Source organism: Sarcophilus harrisii, chromosome 3 (assembly GCF_902635505.1).
Source record: "Sarcophilus harrisii chromosome 3, mSarHar1.11, whole genome shotgun sequence".
In the NCBI taxonomy this organism is placed as follows: domain Eukaryota; kingdom Metazoa; phylum Chordata; class Mammalia; order Dasyuromorphia; family Dasyuridae; genus Sarcophilus; species Sarcophilus harrisii.
Window position 1 is genome coordinate 606,449,499 of NC_045428.1, and position 13,342 is coordinate 606,462,840.

The window sequence follows — 13,342 nt, forward strand, 5'->3', positions numbered from 1 at the left end:
TAAGAAAGCTATAAAGTGTTTGGAGTTGGTTATATGGGGTCTGCTAAGAGGTTTTGAAGACCATTATGGCACTGGGAGCTGATTCTATTCCAGCTGAGTGTTATAAGGTGAGGGAGGGAGGTCCATTGCTCATACAAAAGTTGACTGAAATTTTCCAGATTATATGGCAAGAAGTTATGCCTCAGGAGTTCAAGGATGTCTCCATTATCCATCTTTATAAAGGTAAAGGAAAGAGATTGTTCTGTGACAATCACTGGGGGAGAAGGGGTTGGGGGGAGTGTCTCTCAGTTATTGCTGGCAAGATTCTTGGTAGAATCCCCCTTAATAGGCTGATTCTACACTTAGAGAAAGGTCATCTACTTAAGAGCCAGCGTGGCTCTTAGAAGGAGCTGAGGAACAGTTGATAGGGTGTTTACTGCCAGAAATGTCAGGAGCAGAAGAGAAGTCTCTATACAACATCTGTAGATCTGACCAAGGTCTTTGTCACTGTCAGTCGTGAGGGCTTAAGGAAAATTAGATCAAAATTCGGTTGTCCAGACAAATGCATCGGTATAGAACGTCAATTTCTTTGCTTACTTGTCCAGGTTCTGGGCAGTGGGCAGTGCCCTCGAGCTTTCCTGGTCAGCAATGGAATAAGGCAAGGGCATGTGCTTGCCCCCACGCTTTTTAGCACGATGTTTTCAGATATATTGTGAAGTACCTGAAATGGACAAAAGTGGAATCAGAGTCGCCTCCCAAACTGAGGGTAAATTCTTCACCCTGAAAAGGCTGGAAGCCAAAACTGGAGTAGAGAGAGAGTGGGTGCAGGAGCCTTTGTTTATAGATGATTGTGCCCTCAGTGTAGTCTCCAAAGCCGAGAAACAACAAAATATGGATCGATTCTCTCCTGCTCCTGCTAATTTTGACTTAACAATCAACACCAAGAAAACAGAGATAATCCATCAGCCAGCACCACACCAGCCGTCCATGGAACCATCACTTACAGCAAATGGAGGAGTTCTGGATGCTGTGGATAAGTTCACTTCCCTTGACAGTCTCCTTTCCAGGGGTGTCCACATGGATAATTATGTTGACATACTCATTGCCAGAGCTAGCTCAGTGTCTGGGAGGCCCCGAGGGAGAGTGTGAGAGAGGAGAAGTATTAGTGACTGCCAAATAGAGGGTCTACAGAGGCATTGTGCTAACTTTGATGTATGATGGGAAACCTGGACAGTCCATCAGCCCCACATCAGGAAGCGGAATCGGCGCCATTTGAATTGTCTTTGGAAGATTTTGAAGATCCCCCGGCAGGATCAGGTCCCAGACACTTGAGCTAAACTACCAAGCCTTCTAACTGTACTACAGAGGGCACAACTCCATTGGGCTGCCATAGTGCTCTAATGCCAAGTGTACACTGAACAAAAATAGTATTTCTTTTGGAGAACTCACACAGGGCAAGTGCTCACAAGGTGGGGAGAAGTGATACAATGACACTCTCAAGGTCTCTTAAGAACTTTAGAATTGATTGTATGACTGACCCAGGACCGTGTGCTCTCCTCAGAGAAGGGGCTGTGTTCTATGGGCAAAGCAAAATTGAATTAGCCCCAAAGAAACATGAGATGCATAAAACTAGAGAAGGCCCCCAAATGTTCATAGGGACTATTTGGGGGTGACCTCTGCCAACGGTCAGCCACATGGTCACTGGAATGTAACCTAGTGATGTCCTTTTGGTCCTCTTTGAGAATGAAGGACAACAACTCGCCTGCTAAGGAAGGAACAAAAGAAGGGAAGGAGAGAGGGAGACAGAGAGATGCTTCCACTGTACAAAGATGGTGGCTGGACAGTCCCTGAACTAGAGAGGTCGGAGTTCAAATTCAGCCTCAGATACTTAATACCTGTGTGACCGGGAAGATCAGTTAACCTCATTTGCCTGTTTCCTCGGCGATAGAAAGGGATTAGAAATTATTCCAGTATCTTTTTGCCAAGAAGACCCCAAATGGCATCAGGAAGGGTCAGTCAGGACTGAAAAGCCTGAACAAGAAGAGCAGCCTTTGACCAGGGAGTCACTGATTGGCCTGACTGGCCCAGGAAGGGAAAGGGAAAAGCCTGGATCTCCTCCAGGCTCTATTGTAACATGGGACTGGGGGTGCTACCACCTGGAGTCACTGCATCCCCTCAGTCCACTATGGACTGTCTTCACAACCTGGAATGGGGGTTTACTTCTGATCTTGGAGTGCAGGGGAGGAAAATGAGGCCAACAGGTGAGGGGACTGACTGCTCCAGGGTCAAGTCTCCCAGGGGTCTGAGGCCAGATCTGACCTCAGAGCCCACTGGCTTCAGGCCCAGCCTTCTGCCCCCTTCACCTCATGTCTCTAACTCCAGGAGGTGGGGGGTATGCCCCTACTCTCCCAAAGACAAGAGGCATCAGATCCAGAAGGACTTTGAGCATGAAGCCATCAGCCTCTGCCTCAGTTTCCCTGTCCGTAAAAAAAGGGGCTGAGGGCAGCACCTCCTTTCACGGGAGGGGGAGGGGACGAAAGAGGGGTGAGGGGAACGAGGAGCATCAAAGAGCCCCATTAGGCGCCTACTGTGTGCGTGGCACTGGCCTGAATGCAGGAGTCAAACAGAGGACGGGCCCTGCTCCCCCAGGAGCTTATACTCTAAAGGGCCGCCTAGAACTAGAAAAGGGGGTGGGAGAAGCAGCCCAGAGCAGAAGAATGACGTCACAACTTCTCTCCCCATTCCCCAGCCAGAGCGCTCTGAGCAGGAGGCCAGCCTGGTCTCAGAAGCTCGCTGTGACGTCACGCCCCGTCTCGGCCCCTCCTCCGGCGGCCGCTGAGCCCCAGAGCATGCTGGGAGTCTCGCGGTACGCAGGCGCAGCTTCCCCGGGGACCCGAGGCTTGCTGCTTTTGCGTTCTCCAACACCGGGTGAGTGGGGAAGGGGAGAAGGGCATCAGTGCGCAGGCGCGGCCCCGGCTCCCCACGCCGCCCGGGAACCCCCTCTTTCCTTGTGTCTTCTCCCCCTTCCTCAGCACGGGGGTCATTTCGCGTGGCAGCGTCCCCGAAAGCTTGGACGGGTGTGGGGGCGGGAGTGCGTGGGTGTGCAAGAGAGGGAGGCTCTGAGGGAACGGCGTGTGCAAGCTTTGCACAAGTGGAATTGCAGGTGCAAGCGGCCGCGTCACTGTTTCCGACGGGTGGGCACCGCGTCCGTGAGTGTGTCTGCGGGCGATTGCTGTGCGTGGGGGCCCGTTACCTGGGAGTGTAAATGCACGCGTGGGCGCGCTGTGAAGGGGGAGGGCGTGTGCCTGTCACTGAGGGTCTGCAAGGGCTGCCTCCCCCAGACGTCTGCGGATCCTGGCCGACGTCGCAAAAGAACTGGTAGCTTTAAACGTCTCCCAATCCGGGGGCAAAGATTTAATGAGGCCGCCCACGGAGGGCTGAGTTCCTAAGGAAGCCTTGAGTAACCAGGGGAGGGGGTGGTACCTTGTGTGGGAAAGGAATAACCTTCATTGGATACAGTAACCTCTGCTAGACACAATGACCCTCATTGGCTATAATGACCCTTATTAGATACAGTAGCCTCTGCTGGATACAATGACCCCCCCACTGGATACAGTAGCCTCTGCTGGATACAATGACCCCATTAGATACAGTAGCCTCTGCTGGATACAATGACCCCCATTAGATACAGTAGCCTCTGCTGGATACAATGACGTAGCCTTATTGGTAAATGACTCTCAATCCGGGGTCAAAGATTTAATTAGGCCGCCCACGGAGGGCTAAATGACTTCTATTGGATACACAGTAGCCTCTGCTGGATACAATGATCCCCCCATTGGATACAGTAACCTCTGCTGGATGCAATGACCCCCCCATTGATACAGTAGCCTCTGCTGGCTATAATGACCCTTATTAGATACAGTAGCCTCTGCTGGATACAATGACCCCCCCATTGGATACAGTAGCCTCTGCTGGATACAATGACCCCCCCATTGGATACAGTAGCCTCTGCTGGATACAATGACCCCCCCATTAGATACAGTAGCCTCTGCTGGATACAATGACCCCCCCCATTAGATACAGTAGCCTCTGCTGGATACAATGACCCCCCCCATTGGATACAGTAGCCTCTGCTGGATACAGTAACCCTGGGGCCCTGAGAATCCCGCCTGCCCCTCCCTGGGTAGCCTGCTCTCTTGCTGGGGTCTTATTCACCCCATCACAACCGTGGGTCTGAATAGCTTGGGACTGCCTGTGTGGGGAGGCGTGCTCCGGTGGGAGAAAGGCTGGTGAGCGTGCATACTTGTTGGTTGGGGGGGAATACTGGGGTCCCAAGGCACGAGGAGGAGCCGAGGCCTTAGTTTTGGGAGGGGTTTGATTTCGGGCAGCTTGTGTACTGTTGGGGGAAGAGCAGGATTCTGTGGAATTCAACTCATGACTCCTGTTCACCTCCTTTCTTCTGTAAAACAAGGAGAATAGCAGCTCTTCCCTCCCACCCAATGAGCTCACTGTTGTAAAGCACTTAATATGGGGCCTGGCATACAGCAAGTGCTCTATAAATGTTTACTATCCAACTTCCTCTTTTCCTTGGTGGAAGAGTAACTCATCTGGAGAAGGAGTAGGGGGGAGGACAGCCCATCCCTAAAGCAGGCTCCATGTGGAAGGGAGTGGGGGTGGGAAACAACTGGAGATTGGGGGGGAGAAAGGTCTGGAGGGGATCCCGGGGGTCATGCCCCACCCCTCGGCCCACCCCACCCACACTTACCCCACCCAGCTCCCAAAGGTTGCCGATCCCTGGCTTGGCCTCTTTTCTTGGTCCTGAGCAACCCGTCCGACTCTGTCTATTGTCCTGGATCTCAGTTTACTGACCAGTCTTCTCATGTTCTGTCAGCAGTTCTGTATTCCTTATTCAGGAAAGGAAATAAATCATAGCTAGCGGTTCTGTGGCCCTTTGGGTGCCCTAAGTGCTTTACAGATCTCATCTCTCTATAAGGCCTCGGTGCTATGAGTTGCAGCTTCTCAGCTCACTTGCTGAATCATAGGAAATTACTAGAGGCCTTGTTTCTCCTGGTCAGGGTGAGCAGGCCCAATGTGATGGAGGTGACTCGGCTATAGGAAAGGCCCCCCCAAATGCTTTTGTACCTCTAGACTCACTCCTTGTTCAGTAGGAGCAGGTGACCATCTTATGACTGCTTAATCACTGACTGGGGTAGCCTGGACCATTTCCTCCTGCCCAACCTAAGGAGAAGCCCGTCCGTCTTGTGTGGGCCTAGTCCTCACTTCACCCCGTGACCTGCCGACATAATATTTCGCTTATTTTCGTCTGTTCAGCATTTAGCCATCAGCCAAAGGAATTATTCTGTAGTCGATAGAGCTGTTCTTGAATGTCTGGACATCTAGCCCTATCAAAATAGGACCCTGGAAGGAGGAGGCATCTCAGATCATGAGGAAGACTTCATCTGAGGGGACCATGGACTCTTCAATAAAGTACCAAAAATAAAATAAAATAAAATAAAGTACCATTGGAGAGGCAGCTAGATGGATAGAGCTCCAGCCCTGAAATCAGAAGGATCTGATGAGTTCAAATCTAGCCTAAGACACTTAATACTTCCTGGGCAAATCGCTCAACCCCAGTTGCCTCAGCAAAACTAATAAGAATAATAAAATTTAAAAAAAAATTAAAGTACCATTGACTCACAGCATTCCATCACAATCATATACCATAATTTCTGTCATTCCCCAAATTTTGGGGCATCGCCTCTATTTCCAATTCCTTGTTGCCACCAAAAGAATTGCTATAAATATTTCTCTCTTTATAAGTTCTTTTTCCCTTTATTTTATTTTATTTTTTAAATTTATTATTATTATTTTTTTATTTATTAACTTTTTACTGACAGAATCCATGCCAGGGTAATTTTTTTTTTTTACAACATTATCCCTTGCACTTACTTCTGTTCCAATTTTTCCCCTCTCTCCCTCCACCCCTTCCCCTAGATGGCAAGCAGTCCTATACATGTTGAATATGTCTAGTATATCCTAGATACAATCTATGTGTGCAGAACCGAACAGTTCTCTTGTTGCACAGGAAGAATTGGATTCAGAAGGTAGAAATAACAGGGAAGAAAAACCAAAATGCAAACAGTTTACATTCATTTCCCAGTGTTCTTTCTTTGGGTGTAGCTGCTTCTGTCCATCCTTGATCAATTGAAACTGAGTTAGATCTTCTCTTTGTCGAAGAAATCCACTTCCATCAGAATACATCCTCATACAGTATCGTTGTTGATGTATATAATGATCTCCCGGTTCTGCTCAGCATCAATTCATGTAAGCCTTTCTGTATTCATCTTGCTGATCATTTCTTACAGAACAATAATATTCCATAACATTCATGTACCACAGTTTACCCAACCATTCTCCAATTGATGGGCATCCATTCATTTTCCAGCTTCTGGCCACTACAAACAGGGCTGCCACAAACATTTTGGCACATACAGGTCCCTTTCCCTTCTTTAGTATCTCTTTGGGGTATAAGCCCAGTGGTAGCACTGCTGGGTCAAAGGGTATGCACGGTTTGATCACTTTTTGGGCATAATTCTTTTCCCTTTATTTTAAAAACCTTTTTCTGGATCTAGACCTACTAGTTGTCTTATAAGGTCAAAGAGTAAGCATGGTTTTGAAGCCCTTTGGGTATAGTTCCAAATTGCTTTAAAGAATAGTTGAGATTAATTAGCAAGATGATTTCAGAAAGGCTTGGAGAGACATAAACTGGTGCTAAGTGAATAGAACCAAGAGAACATAGTACAGAGTATGGGATCACATAGTCTCCCCCTACTTTTCCTTTTTCGTAGTGCATTTCTCTTATCCCTTAATTATATATTTTTAAATATTGTCTCTTCATATTCAGCTCATGTCTATGCCCTCTGTCTACATATACTCCTTTGGTAGGCCTGGGGAGGAGGAGAGGCAATTGAGGTTAAATGACTTGTCTAGGGTCACACAGATGTAAGTGACTCCATCCACTATGCCATTTAGCTGCCCCTTTATATTCCTTCTAACTGCCCAAACGATGAGAAACGTTTTATGAGTTACAAGTAGCATCTTTCCATGTAAGAATATAAACAGTTTGACCTTGTTAAATCCCTTATTTCTCTTCCTTGTTTACCTTTTTATGCTTCTTGAGTTTTGTATTTCAAAGCCAAATTTTCTATCCAGTTCTGGTCTTTTCATTTTTTTTTTTTAATAGCCTTTTATTTACAGGATATATGCATGGGTAACTTTACAGCATTAATAATTGCCAAATCTCTTGTTCCATTTTTTCACCTCTTACCCCCCCACCCCCTCCCCTAGATGGCAGGATGACCAGTAGATGTTAAATATATTAAAATATAAATTAGATACACAATAAGTATACATGATCTGGTCTTTTCATTAAGAATGCTTGAAAGTGCTGTAGTTCATTGAATATCTATTTTCCCTTTGCAGGATTATACTATTTGGTGGTAGGGGATTCTGGTTGCAATCCAGGCTCTTTTGCACTGCAGTGCTTTAATGTTTTTTTTTTTTTTAATTTAATTTTTAAAAATTTTAATAGCCTTTTATTCACAGGTTATATGCATGGGTAATTTTACAGCATTGACAATTGCCAAATCTCTTGTTCCAATTTTTCCCCCCCTTCCCCCCATCTTACAAAAAGAATCAGACTCTGAAATATTGTACAATTAGCTTGTGAAGGAAATCAAAAATGCAGGTGGGCATAAATATAGGGATTGGGAATTCAATGCAATGGTTCTTAGTCATCTCCCAGAGTTCTTTCGCTGGGCGTAGCTGGTTCAGTTCATTACTGCTCCATTGGAACTGATTTGGTTCATCTCATTGTTGAGGATGGCCAGGTCCATCAGAATTGGTCATCATATAGTATTATTGTTGAAGTATATAATGATCTTCTGGCCCTGCTCGTTTCACTCAGCATCAGTTTGTGTCCAGTACTTTAATGTAAAAGCTACTAAATCTCATATTATCCTGACTACGGCTTCATGATGCTGGAATTTCTTATTTCTGACTGCTTGCACCAATTTTGCTAATATTTCTGGGAGTTTTCATTTTGGGATTTCTTTCAGGATTGATTCTTTCCATTTCTTTTTTTACCTTCTGGTTCTAGAATTTCAGGGCAGTTTTTCTTAATAATTTCTTGAAAGATGATGTCTAGACTTTTTTTTTTTTCATTTGCAAGACAGTTGGGGTTAAGTGACTTGTCCAGGATCACACAGTTAAGAAGTGTTAAGTGTCTGAGGTTGAATTTGAACTCAGGTCTTCCTGACTTCAGGGCTCTATCTACTATGCCATCTAGCTGTCCCAGTCCAGTAATTTTAAAATTATCTGTCCTGGATGTATTTTCCAGATCAATTGTTTTTCCAGTGAGATATTTCACATTGTCTTCTATTTTTCCATTCTTTGATTTTGTTTGTTTCTTGCTTTCTTATAGAGTTAGTAATTTTCATTTACTCAATTCTGATTTTGAAGGAATTGTTTTCTTCAGAGTGCTTTTTTTTTCCCCCATTTGGCCAATTCTTCTTTTTTTTTTTCAAGGCATTCTTCTCATTGTTTTTTGGTACTTCTTTTTACCATTTGGCATATTCTATTTTGTGTTTAATTTTTTTATGCTTATCCCTTTACTGATCTGTTGACTCCTTTTTTTCATGATTTTCTTGCATCATTCATTTTTCTTCTCAATTTTTATTTTATGTCTCTTTCTTGACTTTCCAAATCTTTCTTGAGCTCTTCCAGAGGATAATTTATATTTTTCTGTGGGCTTTGAACGTTGGAGTTTTGACTTTTGTTATCTTCTTCTGAGTATATGTTTTGATCTTGCTTGCCACCACAGTAATTTTCTATAGTGATGGTTTTTTTCTGTTGTTTGCTCAGTTTTCCCAGTCTATTTCTTGCCTTTTAACGCTTCATTAAAGTTGAGCTCTGCTTCCAGGGTGGAGGATACACTGTCCCAAAGTTCAGGTTTTTTGTGCAGCTGTTTTCAGAGATACTTCTAGGGACCTGTAAGTTTCAGTTCTTCCACTGCAAGTGAAAGTGAGACTTTCACCCAGGACTGCTATCCATATCTAAGTATAGGCAAAGTCCCGCCCCTGGTGTCAGCAACCCTTCTTTATCTGGGGCTGAGGTCTCTAAGAGCGGATAGTGTTGCTATTGAATCAATGCCTCTCAGGCCTTCTGGTTTGCTGGGGCCTGGCCTGTGCTTAACTGTGCTCTCTCATTGAGGTGAGACGTTTCCTGCGAAACTTTTAAGTTGTCTTTGGCTGGAATATTATTTCACCCTACCTTTTGAGGGCACTGCCATCTCAGCAATTGTTTTATAGCATCATTTAAAAGTATTTGGACAGGTTTGGGGTAGAGCTCAGGTGAGTTGCTGCCTTTTGTCTATCATCTTGTCTCAACTTCCCTCAAGAGTAAGATTATTTGAAGAGTTGTGACTATAAGTAGTATTTCTTGAGAATCCTTTTCATGTTTTCATTTTAATTTTTTCCACTCTCGACCCCTTTTCATCTGAGAAATTTTTATATGACCCTAGATATATTGGTGTGTGAAATAGGTCTACATCTACTGATAATAAATCATAATTTCATATCCCCCACATTCAGCTAGGAGAACCCATATGGGGTTGCAACCCATATTTTAAGAAACTGGTATTTTGGGGCAGCTAGATGGCACAGTAATAGAACACTGGCCCTGAAATCAGGAGTATCTGAGTTCAAATCTGGCCTCAGATACTTAATGCTTATTAGCTGTGTGACTCCTGGCTAGTTGCTTTATCCAAAAAAAAAAAAAAAAAAAAAAAAAAAAAGAAGAAGCTGACCCTTTGGGAGAGCTTTTTGATCAGTTCTTACTCCAGTAAGAACACTCACACAGGATTCTCTGTGTCAGAGCCTTATTTCACTAAAGCCAGAGGGCCAAATAACATGGGCATTTATTTGGCAATTAGGGTCAGGAAGAAGGAAGCATATATACCATAATTTTGGCTCTAAGTTACGTTAGGAATGCTAAGGCTGCTAAAAAAGGAATCTTTTTCAGACAGCAGCTCAGCCACAGGATCTGTTAAAAATAGAGTTAGTCAAAACAGCAACTTGGGTCCAAAGAATATATACAGACAAGTATGTCTTCTGTTGGCCCAGCAAGTCTGAACATACTTACATTAGGATTTTAGAAAAGATTTATGTTATTAATTTTCATAAGCTAGTCGAGGGCTCACACTGAGGGTCCAGCATGTCCTCTACAGTGGGATCTACATAACGTTTATTTGGCCTTTTAGGACATTTTTTACATAATAATTATTCTCTTCTTAAAAATTACTAGTAATTGGGACAGTGAGGTGGTGAAATGGATAGAGAACTGGCTCTGGAATCAGGAGGATGGGAATTCAAATCCAGTCTCAGACACTTACTAGCTATGTGACCCAGGACAAATCACTTAATTTCTGTCGCCTCAAAAAAATTACTAAATTATGGAAATATGTATAGAAGACTTGTACATGTTTAACATATATTGGATAACTTGCCCTTTAGGGGAGAGTTTCCTTTTTTTGGGGGGGAAAGGAGGGAAGAAACATTTGGAATACCAGGTTTTGTGAGAGTGAATGATGAAAATTATCTATGCCTGTGTGTGTGTGTGTGTTTTTCCTTTATTAAAGCTTTTTATTTTTTCAAAACACATGCATGGACAATTCTTCAACATTACCCCCTTGCAAAACTTTGTGTTCCAATTCCCCCCCCCCCCCACCACTGTCCTTCACTCCCCCTCCTAGATGGCAAGTAGTTCAGTATACATTAAACATGGTAGAAATATATGTTAAATCCAATATATATGCATGTGTTTTGAAAATAAAAAGCTTTATATAAAAATATATATACACAGAAGATAAAAAAAAAATCCTGGTGTATACCAAAAAAAATCATTAGTAATACTCCTCTCTCCTGCCCACCTCCTCCCATCTCAGCTTCTCAACAAAGATTTCATGGGATTTTTGTTAACATGATCACTTTTGACATTTCTGATGAGGAGTTCACACCTTCTAGATTTCTCCTCCACAAATTCTCTTAATTAACTCACTGAGGGAGCACATACTATTCCATTCCATAAGGAGAAGTGTTCCATATTCAGACATTTGTCCAAATTTTATCATTTCGATGTGATTCTCTCTTCAAATATAAAATGCTTTTCTCAAAGTCCTATTGGACTGTTATTGACTGTGGTTTCAAGTGTTGGCTCTGATACTCTTAGAGGTTCTGAGTTTGGGCAGATCCTTTCTCGGCTTCAGGTACTTCCTTGAAGTTGATGAGGGTTATGCCAGATGAATTCTCAAAATCTTGTGACTTTGATGGTTTAGGAGTCAGTGACATTCGAGGATGTAGCTGTGGACTTCATCCAGAAGAAGTGGAGGCTCTTGGACCATTCTCAGAAAGAGCTGTACAAGGAGATCATGCTGGACACCTCCCAGAACCTGCTTTCTGTGGGCAAGAACCTTTTCCCAATAAAGCGTTTGTCAGCAGGAAGGGAACGAGCTTACCTCGAGCTAGAAAGGTTCGGTCAAGACTTTACACCAATTAGGGGCCAGAAATGTTGGGGTGCATCAAATATATTGGGGTTACTCTGGCTACTAAGTTGCAAGCTCCTTCCTAATTCCCTCGGCACAGCAAGTTTGTCCTTATCCTTTCTTTATCTTTCCTTCAAATTCCAGTCCAGTTGTTATGAAAGGCAGGGAACAGAAGAAGCATTTTCTTAGAGCTGCTTTAGGTCCAGGATCAGGCAAAGAGTTTTATACTCGTCATCATTTTTTGCTCACAGCAGTCCTGTGAAGCTCACAGTATTGTTATCCCCGTCTCCTAGTTGATAGAACAGAGGTTCAATAACTTGTGCAGGAGCACACACCTGCCACATGTCTGAGGTTGACTTGCACTTGCGTCTCTGGCTCCAGGTTCAGAACTCTGAGCACAGCAGGGCCAGCAGCTTCCAAGTTGTAGGTATCCAAGGCTGTGCAGTGTGCCCGTTCTGGGAAAGAGATCAATAAAGGGGGAATTTTTTGATTCCAGATAAGCTGCATGATCCCTGCCACCCTCCATCCCATAGAAGGCGTCCTTGGTGGGCCCTGTGTACACTGTTTGCTTGCACACACCTTTCCTTACGGAGGCCTGATTTTCTCCATCTCATCCCTCTTATTCCAGGGCTTCCAGTTAGAGAAGATCTGATCTCCCTGCTTTGGCATGGGGAAGTGGTGGGGGTGCCAGAGTAGAGAGGCAGGAGGAGCTCCTGTCCAGGTGAGTGAGCTGAGAGGCCCTGGTGGGTTGGAGCGCAGAATCTCGTCCTGGGGACACAGAGACCCGACTTGGGGTCTGGTTTTAGAAGCGTCTCAGCAGCGGCCTCCCAGGCCTCCTAACCCTCTGACCACCAGCTTCCTAGTCTAGAATATAGCGGAGGGCATCAGCCTCCTTGGCTTGCAGTTCCTTCCATTCCCAAAACAAGGATCCTGTAGGGTGCGGAACTTAGGGGTGCGGAACTTTCCTGAAAGCATCCAAAAAGGGGCCGAGCGTGTCCAATATAAAGTCTCTCCTGCTCGTTTGATCCTTTGTTCCTGAAGAGGGCAAACGTGCAACACTGTGTTAGAATCAAGTTATGGTGTGTCTGCCTGTGGCTGAGCAGACCTGTGGGGACCTTGGGAGGCTTTTAGTGAATGTGCTTCCAAAGGCCCCTCATTCATCTCAGCATTGACATTAGGGGTTGGTCACTTCTCAGACCCAGATAAAGTCTCAACACACACCATCCCATGGGGAGGGGAGGAGACACAAGAGTCTCCAATGGAGTGGGGTTCAGGAACTCTAAATGGGCAGGAACAAAAGCTCTGGGCTTCTCCCCAGCCTCTCTGGCCGGCTACTGCCTTTGCCAGCAGGAAGGGAACGAGCTGACCTCCAGCTGGAAAGGTTTGGTCAAGACTTTGCACCAAGTAGGGGCCAGAAATGTTGGGGTGCATCATATATATTGGGATGTGGGGCCCGAGTTGTGCTGTAGTCTCTGAAGGGATTCAAATCATCCCCAAAGCAAGCAGGGGGATTTACTCGGTGTGAGGGGGACACGCCAAGGGCTTCCTCCTTGAGGAAGACGTGCACCCCTGCGGAGCGAGGGGAAGGCCCGGAGTCGGCTCAGGAAGTGAGTCAAAAGAGGAAAATTGGAAAAGCTCAGGTGAGGTTTTACACATTGGGACGGTCTCCGGTAAGGAAATGCATGAGGTGTGTGTGTGTGTGTGTGAGTGTGTAATGTATGTGTGTGGGAGAGAGTGTGTGAGAGACAGAGAGACAGGCTTACT

The 13,342-nt window shown here is 45.0% G+C and overlaps 1 protein-coding gene across 3 annotated transcripts in view; it reads left to right on the forward strand.

Annotated features, from left to right (window-relative positions):
• Nucleotides 1–2,825: 2,825 nt before the first annotated feature.
• LOC100915768 (zinc finger protein 420) overlaps nt 2,826–13,342 on the forward strand; it is a 29,975-nt gene continuing 19,458 nt past the window's right edge. The window contains exons 1-3 of one of the 3 annotated variants that reach the window (XM_031963946.1): nt 2,830–2,907; nt 11,372–11,565; nt 12,207–12,299. The gene's annotated coding sequence lies outside the window, so the exon portion shown is untranslated. Of the gene's footprint in view, nt 2,908–11,371; nt 11,566–12,206; nt 12,300–13,342 lie in introns of all 3 variants that reach the window. The other 2 variants (XM_031963948.1, XM_031963947.1) reach the window with 2 other exon arrangements.